The sequence below is a fragment of the Anser brachyrhynchus genome, assembly GCF_964034855.1.
Source record: "Anser brachyrhynchus genome assembly, chromosome: 12".
NCBI lineage: Eukaryota > Metazoa > Chordata > Aves > Anseriformes > Anatidae > Anser > Anser brachyrhynchus.
Genome location: NC_137707.1, coordinates 7,510,558 through 7,528,308, shown reverse-complemented (window position 1 = coordinate 7,528,308; position 17,751 = coordinate 7,510,558). Strand labels below are relative to the sequence as shown.

The following is a 17,751-nucleotide window of genomic DNA, read 5'->3' as shown; positions in this document are numbered from 1 at the left end:
GCATATAAAGACAAAGATGGTTACTCTGCATAAAATGTGTCTGATTGTTCTGTCTGTACAAGCTTGATTTTTCACTCTTAACATGGGTCTTATTTGTTTTTTTCATGAAGGCATCGGGGAGGGGAGAAAGGATGTCCTAGCAATTAAACAATCAGTTTGATACTGGAGAGAGCTGAGTATTAATTTTGGTCTAGCTAAAACTTTTCATGTAACTGAAAGTCACTTCAGGGCTATTGTGCCACAACTGCGGGTTTGTTAGCCTGTTCTTACTCCCCTGTGACTCACAGGAGTAATTCGCTGATGATTTTCAGCTGCCTTTGCAAACCCTTTGTGCCAACTGTGCTTTCACTAAAAGCCTTCCTGTGCCATACTGCTCATTCATACACATACACACCCACTCTCATTTCAGATTTGTACAGTCATAAAGTCAATGCACAAGAAATTATCAAAATTATTCTTCATGCATTTTAAGCACTAATAAAGACGTGCTCCTTTCAGGATCGGCTCTTTGTTAACGGCAGAGAGTATGGAATTTAATGCCTGTGTAGGCTGAGATTTTATACAATTTACATCTGATTCCTGCAAATGTTTCTTACCTCTTGGGTAAATGTTATCAGGAATATACCATGTTTTTCCTTCAGACAAGGTCATTGATGAGAAATGAACAGAAATGCTGTCAGCTCCCGAATCAATGTAACAGTTTTGACTAGTTGTTTTATAACATGCTGCTTTGCCACAAAACAAGACAACTCCTTTGCCAAATAGGAGCGAGTGTAACAGTTGTTATCTTTCAACAACTCTTCATTTCTGATCAAAAGATATGGAAGTATTTTTTGAAATCTGTTAATCCAAAAAAGCTTAGCTATTAATAGTTCCCAGAATTCCTTCTATGTCTGCCATGTTCAGTTTTTGCCATGATCAAAAGTAGGGGAACTGTGTTGATCAGAAATAAAAGAACATGGTGTTTTGACATTTTGATATAAACTTTGCTTTCTGATCTGATGAAAATTCAGAAATTTTACGTCTTCCTGCAACAACTCAGTAAGTATTTTAAAGAATGCAAATCTTCAACACAGTGAAACATCCCTGGGGAGAGAGGACTTTGCGTTCTCCTTCAGGTGGAGAATTGGATTTTAAATGCTGTAAATTATGTATGGCCAGATAGTATGTAAGAATAATATTTAATGTTTACACTTAACATGAAAAAATAGAAATGTGAATCTTGCCTCAGGTAAATAGTAGCTTTTGACAGAATAAATTTACTAGTCACAGGAAGAGTTCATGTTTACATTTTAATTTTTGGTAGGGAGTGAGGTAGATTGAAATAATCGCTGACGGATGGCTACAAGTCAGCAGAAAAGAGGATTTCTCATTAGCCATTTCAGAAAGAGCAGGATATCTGTTTCTACTGTAGTCTGAATTTGTTCAGTGTTGCATAAACCAAAGATATATTCAGTAACCACCTCTGCTAACATACAACCTTCTAGTAAGATTTTCCTGTATACAACCCTATCACAAATGCTACTCTATACTTCCATGGTAATATTCATACAGAACAGATACAAAATTAATTAAAAACAAACAAACAAAAAAACTCACAAAACCATCAGAAATACCTGACAGAAAATGCCTACACAAAAAAAACCCTTGTGACATTATTGGCATGTGAGAAACTAGTCCTGACCATTCTTTACGTATTGGTCTATCAAGGTGAACAGCAGCTTCATTTACAAAATATTACCAGTAGCATACTAACTGTATATTATCCTATGTAGCTTCTGTGGTAGGAGGCCAGTTAATTATTTAGTCAGATTTCAGTAGTTAACCTGACACCGGCAGATACTGGCTTCTGTTTCCTTTCAGATTTATTCACCTCCCCTGGGGGAGGAAAATAAAGGTCCCTCACTACATTCTGATTATTAACAGCAGCTTGGTGGTGGACTTTCAGCTTCTGATCAAGGGAGGAGTTTTTCCTTATTTGTTCTGATAGACCCAGGACACAGAAACGTGGTTTACCTTTTAGAGGAGCTTTTTTCAGGTCAGGAAGTGGAACCATCAGAATGTTTACATCAGAGCTTGTATTTCTAAACACATTACATGTGTGGGCCAACCAGAGCTGCACATGAAATCACATCTATTTCATAAAACTACTTCCACATTATATTGAAAAATATTTCTCTTAAACTCTATGTTTAAATCAACCTTCGCTTAATTCATCATGGAGACTCTTCTAATTTTAACCGTCTCATTCCTGGTCTTAGGAATTGCTGTTGTGGACGTTTCGCTAACATCCAGCAGTGCTACACTTTCCTTTGCAGTGGCTGTAGGGCTGTGTATAATTTTGCCTCTAGTAGTTCTGCACTGTCATGTTCCTTCCTGCCTCTTGTCCCTCTGTGCTTTCCAATCCTGTAATCACATTCTCTTGCTTTTCAGACGTGTGCGCTTGGAACTATCCCTCTGATCTTGTATTCAGGCACCCTCTCTCTTCCTTTGAATTCCTTACTGATACATTTCTTCAGACAATTATTTCTACCCTTTATTTATAATCAGTGATCTCTCCTGAACTGTTGCTTCTTGTCTTGTCTTGTTTTTATCTCGTATCAGATTATAAGATCTTTGAGTAAGGGAATATGTCTTACTATGTCTTTGTAAAATGCTTTATAAACTTACAGTGACAGCAACAATAATTCATGGTATATTTCCACTCAGTTCAAGGAATTACTGCTTGCTTATTCTGGGCAGCATGCATTCCCATGGGCTGGTGAATTCAGGTTTACCAAGGCAATAGACTATGCTGATAATTAAAATTTGCTGTTGTGATCATCAAAAGCATTGTGACTTTTCCTTGCATTACTGCACCAAAGTTCCTGCCGACCTAAATACGTCTGTCAGTGGCACCGATTCAGCTGATGCAGAGTACGCTGGTTTTGCTGCTGCTTTTGTGGGGGGAAGGAGAAGTAGACAACAGGAAAGAGAGGAGGCTCCAGCCTCTGCGTGATTGTTAAATGCACCTTCTTTCTTTCACTGTACTTGAATAACAATTTTGGTCAGATGTTAAGAAAGGCAAGGCTAACTGCAACCTTCCAGCTCAGTGGCAAGCAATCTGCTTGGAAGCAACTAGAACTTCCTCTTAAGGCCTCTTTTTCTTTATGAAAACACAAAAGGGCCAGTTGTTCTTTGGGAATGAAAAGTTGATGAGACATCCCGCTGTACAATTTTAATGGCTGTATATACTATTTGTTTTATACAATTTATCAGAAACTCAGAGCTCATGCCAAGACATTTCGGTGCATTGCCAGAGTGCATTTGAGTCAGAGTTTCGCTACAATTTCTAAGAGGGAGGCTAACAAATTACAATAAAACATTATATTGCACCTCCAAGCTGTCAGTGACTGAATGTTTAAATTGCAGTAACTTGAAAGTGATATTTTTCTTTGTGGAAAACAATGGAATTTTTCTCCCCAGTATTACAGTATGATGTTTATAGCAAACCATGGGATACATTCACTACTATGGATATAATGTGCTAGTAATGCATACTACAGTCATCATTAAACTTTTAAGAATAGCTACAATATTTGCCAAGGAAACCTCTAACCTGTTTTATCTTTTATCCATCAGCTGAAAGCCAAATTGAATCTGTTCATAAAATGAATATACCAATTCCCCTATCCCTCTGTTGTCACCATTCTTAGCTTGCTACTCAGAAATGGAGCTGGGTCCCTAATTTAAGAAACTATGCATATACAAAGGGCTTTGTAAAGTATAATATAGACAAGAGTACCTTCTCAACCACCTTTTGTCCCAATAGAAACTCTTATTGAGTATTTCATTGCAAATCCATTAGTAGTGATTTGCAATAGTCCAATTTAGAGGTCACTTAAGCATGAAAACAGTGTACAAGAAAGTGTATAATGAAACAATATCAGTAATAGCATATTTTAAATGTTTCATTAAATCTGAATTGTTATATTGTAGTACTGCTGTGAAATAGCTACTGCTTTCTGAAACAAGATTTTTTATACATATATAAAATAAATACTGTGCATTTGCACAGAAACCAAAGGAGTATAAAAGTCAAAATATTTGTTATTAATCATGTGTTTTAGCACATTCGTATACTGGATGGCTTGGGTTTTATGTCTTTATGTAGTCAATAATCCTAGATTAGATCACATTAATATAAATTCAGTGTCTTTATATGGAAGCAGCATGAAGCTGAATATTTTGTACTCACATATTAAATTAAAACAATTAAAACACTTTTTATTGCATTCAGAAAACTATTATCACAACAACATAGATTTTCAATGTCCTGATTTGAAGTCATGAAATAAACAAAACAAAAAAATCTATAATAATATATCTATTAATCTTATTCTTTCTAAGCAAGGATATCTAGTTCACTGGTGCTGTGCTTTTGTTTTTGCTGAATAGCACAAGGCAAGTGTCACTCTATGCAGAAAAATCAGGAGTACGACACGGTGAAGATGCACTGTTTCCCTTAATGCGTTATCTATTGGTGGAAGATAAGCAAAGTATAGATTTAATAGAAATATAATATAATGTACTCTACATTACTCTGTTTTGTGTCTGAATAAGCATAACAAGACCCAGAGCTTTTCCTTTAATGCAGTCTGCCCTTTGCAGAGGGCCTACATCAAATAGGAGTGCCATCCAGCCAGTGTCTTTAATTCCTGTAATTTCTCAAGAGTTAACTTTTGTGATTGGATGGTCAAATCACAAAGTTAAAAAAAAAAAATGAAAAAAAAATCTTAAGGGATTTTGTGTTTTAGCAGGATGAAATTGCAGGGGAAGAAGTATCAAACAAAATATAGCATTTTGGAGCTGTTTGTTTTGTTGGGCATTTCTTTTATAGTGCATCTCTGACAAGCAAGGTTTTTTTAAAAAAAAAAGAGAAAAGGAAAGGTTACGAACCTGCAATGCATCTTTACTCTTACCCACACCTAATTATGCTATCTTTTCATTATATTAGGTATTCCAAAGAACCATGAAAGTTATTGGTGATCTATCATCATCACATTAACAATGCTGTTGCATTACTGCAGGGGGAAAAAAAAAAAATCTATCTTAAGGTTATTCCTCTTGAAATTTTATGCTAGTTAGGATCAGTCTAATGGACCTTTTTATGATATAACAACTCCTCTCCATTTGGGCTACATCTGCCAGACTTATCAGATAATTTTTGAGGACATAGTTCTTTATGTATTTTAGTCCTCAGGAGAAGCAGCATGTAACAGCACTGCCAACTGAAGATTACCATGGGGACCTACTCAAACAATTGGATGTTTTTCTCTTCTGAGGGTTAAAGGAAATAACAAAAGTGACAGGCTGGAAGAGGATGGATATATTTGTAAACTGTGACAATAAAAGTTGACATCATAGCAGGAACAAATCAAGCATTCAGGCAGCAGCTCTGGCAAACACACATTCTACAATACTGCAGAAGAGTGTGCTTTCCTATGACAATACCCAGCACCAAATTCACAGGCTAAGAATCCTTTTGTTCCACCTACTTGTGCAAAATGAAAATATAGTATAGATGTAGTTCAATACAAGCATTAAGTACATCTCCTGAATGAAACTTCCAGATCCACTTTCCTGAGTAATTGGAAATAATAGTTGTATTGTCTAAACAGGCACAGCAGAGGAAGGAGAATGCATGACAGTAATGTATGTGTTTTAGAGATGGATAAATGAAATCAACATGTTAAGGAAAGCTGGCACAAGGTAACTGCCACAGTGGTGGTTTTTTTTTTTGTTTTTGTTTTTTTTTTTTTAACTGTAGCTTAAAAAAAATATCTAGAATATATGGTTTTTGCATTTGCATTCAGGAATTTTGTTTGGGTGAAGTTCGAAGATTTTGCACAACTTCCTAAGATAACAGAGCACCTGCCATAGCTGCTAACAGTCCAGAAATCCCAGACATGTTTCCAGTGACTCTGTACAGCATGATTCTACAGCACTTATGTAGCAACTCTGAAACTTCAGAAAGCAAGCATCGTATTTTTGTATACATGCTGCACAGATGGTCTGCATGCTTCCGCTAACTCTGATGGATTCTGAATGCATCAGACTGAGTGCGCATGCACAGGCCATCTGTGCAGTGCAACAGTAGTACATCTGACGCTTTCCAGGAACATTGGACTCAATATGCATACATGTGTATACCACAAGGGCATAATTCTGTTAGAAGAATCCTGTACAGAAAGACGCATTGAGTATTTATGTGAGGTAATGGGTTTTACAGGAAGTCAGAGGCAGAGATGTCCAAGTCTCAGTCCACCACTGTCACACACAAACATACAATTTCTAACACAATTGCAGTACAAGCCCTGAGGTCAGCACAGACTTAACCATTTTTCTCCCCCAAAGCAGACCCTTCCCTCCACTTTCTTATGCTTCCTGCTCTGCCACTGCATAGTTAAAATTCACATTTGTTTGTTTTTCTTTGTCACCTGCCATGTTCTGTTTGATCTGGTTCTTCCTGCCTGATGTGTGGGTGCCCTTTTAAATCAGACCTCAACAAAGCCTCCACCAACTTGGCTGAGACTTCATGCTATTGCTCAAGGCCCTTCACCTCAAAATACTTGAGAAGACTAAATAGCAATAAGGCAACACACGCTAGATATGTATGTCCTGCCACTAATGATGGTGGGTAGCTATTATATGGAGGGTATTCTTTCTGATGCCCTTGATACATATACGGTAGGAGTCATTTTCACTGCCAGCTTATCTTTACAGTGTCAGACTTTCAGCTTTAATAGGCTCATTAATCATCTGTGTCACTCACTTTCCATTCCTTCCCTGAAGCTGCTCAGCTAAAGTTCTGCTGCTGCATTTTGCCAATACCTTGGTGTTTTGACAAGGGAATGTAAATTCTACTATCTAGTGGTTGCTGAACCAGAGGAAGGTTTAATTGGGGTCAATAAGTATCACAGTCTTTGGATGCTTATGAAGAGCAATAATGTGCTTGTCTCAAAGATGGACCCAAGGGAAAGCAGGTTCTGTTTATCATCTGAATTTCCCCATTCTGAACATACAGTGTTGGATCAGCCCCTGTCTTGGCCTGTCTGCTTGGGATATTTCACCCTAAGCACCTTTCATTTCCTTCTGAGTTAGCTGCCTCTACTATTTCATCCCAGTTTGACTAGACTCATATATGGTAGGGTCTGACTCTCTCAAGATTAATGTTCTTAGATTTCTACCTTTAATTTTCATTCCTGTCTTCACATTTGATCTAATAAAAATATATTTACTGGTTCTCAGTTTTCCCTTTCACATTTATTATCAATCACACCTGATGTATTACTTAATCCTAAGTCTAGCATTACTCTCTTTATGGTGGACCTATATACTAATAGCCTTGTGTTAGAGCAGAAATCCAGTCAGCAATGGTAGCCTTTCCAGGATACCTCAGTCAACATTATTAGGAGATTTTAAAAACATCAGTACTTTTACACCTTTGTTGAACTATTTCTATCTCATTTGTCTTTTAAACAGTTACACTTTGAGTGTTTTGGTTATTGTTCTATTCTACCCCACCCTTATTTTTTATATATCTGTTTTAAACATCTGATAAATTAAAGGTGCTGGAGGAGGTTTCATCATAGGAAGAGCTACCTTCAGAGCTTAACAGTCACCCTCACAATTCTTCATCCAGCCTTTCTTCATAATTCTTAAGCACAATGCATCAAAAGAGTAAGTACATTGAAAAGTACATTGAAAGTACATTGAAAAATACCGCGTTGGAAGTTACTGATTGATATTGCAACATCAGGTCTCTTGAATCACTGCCCATATATCTTAAGATCTGAGTGAGGACTGAAGATCCTTCATGTCAGGCCTCGCAGTATCCACAGTTTAGTCCCTGATTCCTGGAATGGAGTAGAAATTTAAATGCCTCAGCTCACAGGCATTGGACACAGGATGACAGGAAACTTAGAGTACCATCCATGACAGCCAGAACAAACTTTAGATGCCTGGAGAAACCAAAATGATAACTCTGAGCACTGGAGAGTTGATTAAAGGCTTTATGGAGTTGCCTAAATCTATCTAGGATCCAGAACCCAGAAATTGCTCCTGAATAAAGGTACCTGGATCTCTTTCCTTCCCTCTGTTCCTCCTTCTCCAGAGAACCGAGAGCAGGAGCAGCCTTTGCACACTTCTGCTTAATTGCAAAAGCACCAAGATAAACATGCTGCTTAGCCAAGAGAGGTCATTCAAAGCTCTTGGTCTTAGGAGAGCATCCAAGCTATCAGCTCAGGCTGTTCAGGGTAGAATCATAGAATATCCCGAGTTGGAAGGGACCCATAAGGATCATCAAATCCAACTCCTGGCACCGCACAGGTCTACCCAAAAGTTTAGACCATGTGACTAAGTGTACAGTCCAATCGCTTCTTAAATTCAGACAGGCTTGGTGCAGTGACTACTTCACTGGGGAGCCTGTTCCAGTGTGCGACCACCCTCTCGGTGAAAAACCTCTTCCTGATGTCCAGCCTATACTTCCCCTGCCTCAGCTTAACACCATTCCCGCGGGTCCTATCACTGGTGATAACGGAGAATAGGTCACCTGCCTCTCCACTCCCCCTCACGAGGAAATTGTAGACTGCGACGAAGTCCCACCTCAGCCTCCTCTTCTCCAGGCTGAACAGGCCCAGTGACCTCAGCCACTCCTCATATGTCTTCCCCTCTAGGCCCTTCACCCTCTAGGCCCTTCACCCTCTAGGCCCTTCACCATCTTCGTCGCCATCCTCTGGACACTCTCCAACAGTTTAATGTCCTTTTTGTACTGTAGAGCCCAGAACTGCACACAGTACTCGAGGTGAGGCCGCACCAGCGTGAGTAGAGCAGGACAATCACCTCCCTCAACCGACTAGCAATGCTGTGCTTGATGCACCCCAGGATACAGTTGGCCCTCCTGGCTGCCAGGCCACACTGCTGGCTCATATTCAACTTGCTGTCAACCACAACCCCCAGATCCCTCTCTGCGGGGCTGCTCTCCAGCATCTCGTTACCCAGTCTGTACGTATAGCCAGGGTTGCCCCGTCCCATGTGCAGGACCCGGCACTTGCTTTTGTTAAACTTCATGTGGTTGGTGATCGCCCAGCTTTCCAATCTGTCCAGATCTCTCTGCAAGGCCTTTCCACCCTCATCCAAGTCCACAACTCCTCCAAGTTTGGTGTCATCCGCAAATTTGCTCAAAATACCTTCTAGTCCTACATCCAAATCATTTATAAAAACATCGAAGAGGACTGGCCCTAAAATGGAGCCTTGAGGGACCCCACTAGTGACCATCCGCCAGCCAGATGTGGCCCCATTTACCACAACCCTTTGAGCCCTGCCCGTCAGCCAATTGCTCACCCATCGTATGCTGTTTTTGTTAAGTTGTATGCTGGACATTTTGTCCAGTAGGATCCTATGGGAAACCATGTCAAAAACTTTGCTGAAGTCCAAAAAGATCACATCAGCTGGTTTCCCCTGTGGCATCCTATATATATATATTTATATTTTATATATATATTTATATATATATATATTTATATGTAGTGGCATCCTATAAAGCTATGCATCTGAACAGAAAATAATTCAAAATTCAGCAGCTTAACCACACAGAAAAGGAATATTTGACTATGTATCTTAGCTTTTAGTGCATTTCTTTAGAAATACAGAAAACCCAATTAAATTCCTAGTTAAGATTAAGCCTCAGCTAAGCAAGTGAAGAGAACCAGAGTAGCTGTAATCCCTCCCAGCAGCTGCTAGATTCTTGTACTAAACAAAGATCTCAGTTTTGCAAGTTCTGGGTTTCAGCTCTGATTGCAGTAAAATCAGCAGAAAAAGAAACTAGCTAAACTGATTGATCTGTTCTAAACTCGATACAAACTTATTAAGCTTTTGGAAAACAATATCAACGTACTCTGCTTGGTCTCAGGTGCTGACTTCTATGCTACATGAACCCATTCATCTTGCACAGGATTTTTAATTCATGGCTTATAAAGATTCCATTTTGTTCTGTCAAAAACATCCTAAACTCACTGCATTTTAAGTGGGTTTGAAGTTTCTGCTGATCTGATGATTTTTGAATCTTTAAGAAATGTCTGTCTATACATGGACTCAAATAACAGTGCTAATAGCAGCGCAATATAGCAGTGTCAAATGCTTCTAAGTAGTGAATGTTTCATTTCAGTTATAAACATACGTTGTCAAAGGTGATTAACTGTCTTATTGTGATAGATTAGGCAGCTTTTCTTGTATTCTGTGAGCTAACAGCATTTTTTTTTAAATCTACACTGGACAGTGAAGTGTTCATAGGAAGGTTTAAATAACTCCTGAAGGAACAAGGTGGTCCACAGTCTCTTCACTCTCTACTTCAGCGTTTCCATTCTACATTTTGTAGTGCTTCACCACCTTCAGGTGGAACAGCTCTGGACTGTTGTTTCTTAATGTTCTTCAATTTTCAGATATTAAAAACTCCCTTCTCGTTCATCTTTCTTTTTGTGTCTGTTGACAAGTTTAAGAACTATCACTTTTCCCAGAAGTTGAAAGATAAGGGACTCCATTCAGCGCCCAGAAGTCAGCTCTCTGTGGATAAGGGTTTGCTGAGGCAATGCATGACAAAAAAGGCAAAGGGATAAGCAAGACCACTGAACACACGATAAATTTAAATAGATCTGCTAAAGAAAATATAGTACATAACCATTATCAGTACAGTGACTTGTGTATTTGTAATAACCAGGAATCATAATGGCCTTGGCTCTATATGTAAGGAAGTGAATATAAAGTAAAAGCTTCTGGCAGAGATAATTAAAAACAGATCAGTCAAATCTAGGCTCTTCTCCTCAGCCCTCAGTCTTCTCCCAAACCAACACTTACTAATTCAAGGATTCCTTTGGGGGGGGGGTGGGAGTGGTTTAAAGTATCCATGACAAATTACCTCTTCTAATACCTTCCACTTTGTTCAGAAAGAACTGCGACTCTAAGAAGTATGGTTCATAGAATATGTTTCTCACTGCTGAGAGAAGTTAGAGGCACTAGAAGAACAGGCAGGGACTATTCAGTGGACAGTCAAGACAAAAAATAGTTCTTGGAAAAAAAAATCCAAATTAAGCAAGGTTGTATACTATTGTGAATTAATCAACAGAAAAGCAGCAGGAAGAAACAGATGAACGTCTACAAGAATGTGTTCTAATAAATATTCTTTTTACTTTATGAACTCAGACTCACTCTTATATTTGCAGGAACTATTTTCTTTGACTTTGACATGGCCTGTGTGGTTAATAATGTATATTTTCAAAGGTGCATCTTAATATATACTCTGATTAAAGGAATTGAAGGTACCACTTAAGTTTTCACAAAGTCTTAAGTTGGAAGGATGTGAGCTTCCCCTAGATGACTCCTGATTTATTCTATATATTTTACAAGCCATTTACAGGAGCCAAGAAATACCTGCCTCAGTGGGAGCTTAGCACTTGGCTAGATTTGATACTTTACACCAAAAGGTCCCTTACCATATGGATATCCTCAGTGAGGAGCAATAAGACTGTGCAACAGCAAGATAGAATAATTCACCTTTTTTAATTACACCAAAAGGATAAAGTTATGTTGAAATGAAAGCTGGTGTCTTAACTTTGTCAGGAGAAACTTAACAATCAACAGATGCCAGTGTCAGGATAAGTTTCCAGTAAATTAAAATCAGTCCTTAGGAGTTAGCAGGAACTCAATTTAGCTGCCACTACCCCCAACTTACTTTTTTTTTTTTTTAAATTTCATTATCATTTTAGTTTCAAGTGAAGTGGTTAGTCAGGCTGACATGCCCAGTGACATGTCCAGTTTCCTCCCAGTCTCAAATGACACACATTTAGTTGTTTATTTTGGAGGATGAACTTGGAAAAAAAAAAAAAAAAAGGCCAAAAAAGTTGGTTTCCTGGAGCTACCCATTCCTGCTAATTTCCTCCCATGAAAGGCAGAGCTGTAGTGCTGATCAGATAATCTCTGGGAATAACTGGAGCCATGGCATCAGCCATGAGAGGAAAATAAAACTTTCAAATGAAGAGCTGCAATTGGATTATGCAGTCTTCTCATTACCCAGATTCAAATGCCTGATGAACACTGTATGTGCAATGAAAAGAATGTCAATGTCGCATATAAAGCAGCAACTCAAAGCGTCTGTAATTCAGCTAGCGCTAGCCTGTGCCTTTAGGCACAGCCGCGAGCAAGGCGCTGCCCTGCTCCCCAGGAAGCCCAGGGAGGCATCGCGGCTCCTTGTAGGCCCACGCTGCTCCTCATCCGCTCCAGGGAAGGAAATAAATTATTGCAGCTGACATTCCTCTTCATGCCTGGCCAGCTATTCTGATCATTAGTAAGCAGTGGTGTGGAGCCAATTCTATGCCCATTCTCTGCCAATTCCTTCACAGGGGGAAGTATCTGGAAAGCAGAGCCTGAATGTTACACTACTGCTGAATCCAAGATTGGGCAGGCATTAGCCAGTGGAGGAGAAACTCTGCTTGACTGAATAAAGGAATAACATCTAGAGTAGCTGATAGTAGAGGGCATGTCATTGCCATCTGAATTGCCATTTGTATCTCAACAGAGTCACGTATCTCAGTGAAGTGACAATAACATGATAGCGCTGTTGCCTAGGATGACTAGGAGAATATTATAATTTATCTACCAAGATGATCATCTTTGTATCAGTGTGGGTAACCAGACATCTGAGGAGGATTTTATTCAATCTTCCTTCCCTTAGGGTGCAGCTGGGAACTTGTTTCTGGTTGTACTTGACAGAGAGATATCATTATGACATTCTTGTCATTGAGAAGATTCTTGATGAGTATTTACTAGGACTGAAAAGCACTCCTGAGAAAAGAGCAAATTCTGTTCTTACTTTAGGAGTAATTTATTTGTAAAGGCAGTAAGCTGTTGTTGCAAAACTCTACTTTTTCTATAAAAACAAAACAACAACAACAAAAAAAACACGCAGAAAGACACCTCAGCAAGAATACATGGGCGAGAAATAAAACTCTATAGTCTACTTCATTAGTTTAGCTTAGAGAAATACAACACATGCCAAAAAGCAAGTTTTCTTTCTGATGCTATAGTACCATGTAACTTTTAGCACTATTTTTATCTAGCTGAACATACTGACACATACAGAAACAAATATTTGTTCTTCCTCTTTTGTTCCAGAGGTAAGTACTGAATTTTCAGGTGTGTTTTCCCCTGAAACTAAAAGTGGTACGCAGAAACTTTCAACTTTGGTAGCTCATCAGCCATGATGGAAATTGAGCCCCATGCACATTACTACAAAGATGCTCTCTTAATGCAGTTTAAAAACTCACTGCAGCCAACAGAAGCCTTTTCTTTCATATTAGAAGGCACAAGGTGAGAGGCGAATCATGCGTACATAAACAAATGCCCAAAATATTAGGGCATAAAAGTTACCTAAACTGTAACTGACATTCTCACAATTACATTCAAGACTCTTGCACATGTACATGGTGCATGTTTACTGGGCGACATGAAAAAACCTGCCTCTCCTTCAAAAAAAGTCATGAAATGACATCACACCAGGAGCAAGAACTAAAATAGAAATTTCCTAATACATTTACATATTAGTTTCCTAATAAATAAAGTTTCCCATTGATAGATAATATGAAAATTTGGGGTTATTGCTAGCTTTTATTGACACATTGGTAACATCAAGGGCTACACATCCCTGTTTACTTGTTACTATTTGTTCTTGGTCCTCCTTTCAAGAAACAGTAAATTTGTGTATTTTCTCTACCTTATTATCTCTAATCCTTGCATGGGAGGAACTTCTAGACTGGTTTTGGTACTCTTTAGAATATAATGTGTTCCACTGCATAACCTGGAAGTCAGCAGCCAGCCTTAAAATACATATTTGTTCTTTGTCTGTAAAATGGTGTCATGAGATCCCTCATGTTCTTCTCAATGTGCAAATCAATAAATAAATAACGTTGTCTTCACTCTTTTGGGCTGTTTTTCAAAGCCAAGATAAACAGCCTAAAACTTTGTTACCAAGTGACTACAATACTATAAAAAAACAATATGTGAAAGTTTGAAGACATGCTGAGAATTTTGTAGTTTGACTAGTAAGTGGACTTATTAAGTAAGATAACATCTCTGACAGCATTCACTCCTTGCACACATACATACAGACATATAGTATTTCTTTGGTTTACTTCTTTTCCTCAAAGGCTATTATAGGCTCACTGAATGAAGTCTCAGACAAAAATCTTTCTGCCACATGCATATGTTACTGCAGTCAGCAGTATTGAGCCTGCCTTGAATTTTTGGACCAATTAAGTATTTGGTAACTTAAATTAGTTATGAAAAACTGTTCTGGATTACACCCTAATATCAAGCATGCAGGCATTTTCAGGGAGAAGCTTCTCCATGGGACAAAAGGAGAAGAAACACTTTCTCTGTAACAGTGCCTGTTGTAATCACTTTACTTACAAAGTGGTGTGAGTGAATAACTTTCAAAACTGGCAGACATTTACATAGAAAAATATGCACGTGCAAGAAGTGTTCTCCTGATGAGACCCAAGAGACTTACCTTTATAGGTAAGCATTCTCTAAGCAAATTGCCAGCTTGTTTTTTGTTGTTGTTGTTTTGTTTTAAAAAACAGGTGCACAGAACAGGCACATTGCAGAGGCAAAAAAAAAAAAAAGAAAAGAAAAGAAAGATAAAGAAGAAGCGAAAGAACAGCTTTATGCACCCAAAAAGATGTTGAAATCATTCCAGACAAGATAGGGGCAGCCCCATCTAGCAGACTAAGCAAGTGATGCTATAGATTCATAAGCAAGTAACTAAGCCACCCACACTGCCTGCATAGTCTGCCAAGAAGACAGATGGTGCTGCCTGTGAAATATCTTCAGATGTTCCTGATAGTTTACAGCATACATTTTATAGTAGAAATAAATGGAAAAAGTAGTCTTTTATTCCTTACATTTTATTGGCTACAAATGTTAGGTTATGTCCTTTTAAATCAGCCTACTAAAAGATCTGCACTTAATTAAACCCTTTAAATAATTGGTAGATTTTAACTTGCCTGTGGAGATTTGATCTCCATGCTTGCAATTTAATCTCAAAGGCTCAATCCACATTTAGTTTAGTTAATAGTTTTTACAGGCAAATGCCCAATTAGGAACTCTCTATACCTTTTGGGCCTCCCCAGGCTCAAAATACCTGTGCTAAGTAAATATGCTTTAAAAAAAAAAAAAAAAAGAGAGAAAGAAAAAAAGTGGGACTGGCCTGTTTTACTGATGTTTTACAATCTGTCTATAAAAACTACTTGTGCTTACAGTTTGAAATAATCGTAAATAGTGTAGTGTAATCTGCAGATCACTTTGAATACAGAGGATTTGGATGACCATCTCAACCACAAGGAACAGAGATCCTCTACTTCCAGTTACTCATGCTGTACACTTTTCTTTAAACCCATTTGGTTTAAATATCAGGTCACTATCATTCATATCATTAAGTTTTATAAGCACAGGTGAAAATAAGTGACTTTTAAAATTTATATACACCTTCTCCTGTTCCCATCCCCCCAAGGAAAATGTAATATTTACTGAATACGCAACATAAAGGACAGCCCCTCTGCTCTGGTGGAAGTGCGAACTTTTTCATGGAAAACAATACAGCTGAAACTGAATGGAATCCCACAACACAACAAACAAAAGGGGAAATAACTCTTACCTCCTTCCAGCCTCGTGGCCCTGACACAGGTAACCTCCACACTTTCTCTCTTTGGAGGTGGTGCAGCCATCAAAATACCAGCAATCAGGATGTGGCCACTGCCAGTAACCCCAGATCATAGATAAGCATGAAGTGGTGGATTGGTCCAGTGAGCAATGCAGTGCGGCCCAAAGCTCAGTTACAGGATTGCAGAGACCACCAGCCAAGTCTTCAGGACTCCATTACCAGAACACAGAAGAGTTATGCTGTAGTTCTCTGGCTTTGGTACAAGATGTAAAGTATTGGTCAGACCTAAAGATAAACCAACATGGATCCAAAATGCTTTTAAAATTTGTTTTCCCCATTTTCATTCACATTTTTTACTTTATAATCTCCCTCTTTTTATCAGCACTGAATTCAAGTTACTATCAACATTCAGTCAAGGAAAAAAGGGCATGTGGCTCACCCGTTTTCATACTTGTATTATTGTTATGTACAAATCACTTTGTTTTAGGAACCCACACTAATTCATCACAATCCCACTCATTTTTCTACCGGAGAGGATGGGTTTATGGGTAACTACTATTTTTCAGCCTGTATTTAGTAATGGTTTTTAATCTCATAATCACTGACAAACAGGCTGCAAGCTTTGTGTCAACAAGCTTATGTGAAATATCTCCATTCAGAGCAAGATACACCTCTGTTACCTCTGGGCTTTTTTGTTGCTGATCACTCCATTCAGCACAGGGTATTGCAGCCCTCCTCAGATATTCTTTAATTCCATTTCTTCTGAGCAATCAGAGTTCAAAAATAAGAATAAAACAAACAAACAAAAATTAAAAATACAGTCATCCAATAAATGTTTTAAAGGACTGGTCCCAAGGCCTATTTCCTATTTAATGGTTATTTAGCCTATCTCCCCAGAGCTCAGCCATCTGATGAGAGACACATGTAACCATCCAGCTGTTTCCTGTCCCCAGCTACCACAGAGATTTTTTTTTTCTTTGTCCTCCTTTTCAGCAGGCAGCTGAGCCAAGCTCTCACTAGACTTGATGCCTGTAGCAAGACGGGGTTAATTGGCCCTTGTTAACCCGCCCCAAGCCAATATGGCATTTGTAGGACCCCACCTCAATATGCCTTTATCTGTCTCACCACCAAAATGTCTGTGCAAGTTTCACCTTTTTAATGAAAACCTTGATACAAATCTCTTCACAGTGCTTGCACCTACACTGTCACAATCAGCCAGACATAAAAGTGCTAATCAGATGTTACAAATAAGACTCATTAGAATATTGGGTGCAGGTTGTATCTGCTTCAAAGGAAGGAAAATTGCTGGAGATTCAGGATTCGTATTGAGTCCCTGCTTAATCATTTATCTTCATGAAAGACAAGTATTAGGAAGCACTTACTCTGATAGGATATAAATCCACTGTCCTTACAGCATTTGTGGGCATCTATGGTGCTGTTTGACTTTTCATAAGAGAAGGTATTCAAACTGCAAGGCAGATTTAGACATGTTTCAATTTGCTTTCATTCTCTCCCTTCTCATTGCAATTCAGTTAGCTATATTATCTTTGTATATCTTCTCTTCTAAATAGCATATGGAACTATACCCACCAGCCTGTGTCTGATCCTACTTTGCTTGTCATGTATTCCAGTTTAAACTAGCCTTGAATAATCCTTTACTCTCTAGGTGCAATGATTAGGATTGTGTATAAGCCCTGCCAAACAGTGTAATAAAAAAGGAGAGTCCCTCTCTCCCTGCGCAAGGTCACATATGTACATGCAGGGACCGACACAATTTGCCTCTGTGAATTCTTCAATATGTTAACTACCAAAACATTTAAGCTAATTAATTCTGACATAATAGCTTGGAAAAAATCAAGCATCCCTTATTCCAGAAGAGTAGCTCTATGGAGCTGTAGATGTTGGCAAATCAAAATAATGTTATATCTTTAAATGCTACTGGAAAGTATAAATTGACAGCCCGGAGATGAAAAACCTCACTTCATCTACAGAAAGAGATA

At 38.5% G+C, this 17,751-nt stretch overlaps 1 long non-coding RNA gene across 4 annotated transcripts in view; it reads right to left on the bottom strand.

Moving 5' to 3' along the window:
- Window positions 1-17,751, bottom strand: part of LOC308176279 — a 247,241-nt gene that overhangs the window by 191,797 nt on the left and 37,693 nt on the right. Inside the window, exons 11-14 of one of the 4 annotated variants that reach the window (XR_013938205.1) lie at window positions 17,134-17,219; window positions 16,432-16,513; window positions 15,746-16,036; window positions 9,886-10,619 (exon numbers count right to left, since the gene is read on the bottom strand). This is a non-coding gene — a long non-coding RNA (uncharacterized lncRNA). Of the gene's footprint in view, window positions 1-9,885; window positions 10,620-11,532; window positions 12,445-15,745; window positions 16,037-16,431; window positions 16,834-17,133; window positions 17,220-17,751 lie in introns of those variants that run through there. The other 3 variants (XR_013938208.1, XR_013938207.1, XR_013938206.1) reach the window with 3 other exon arrangements.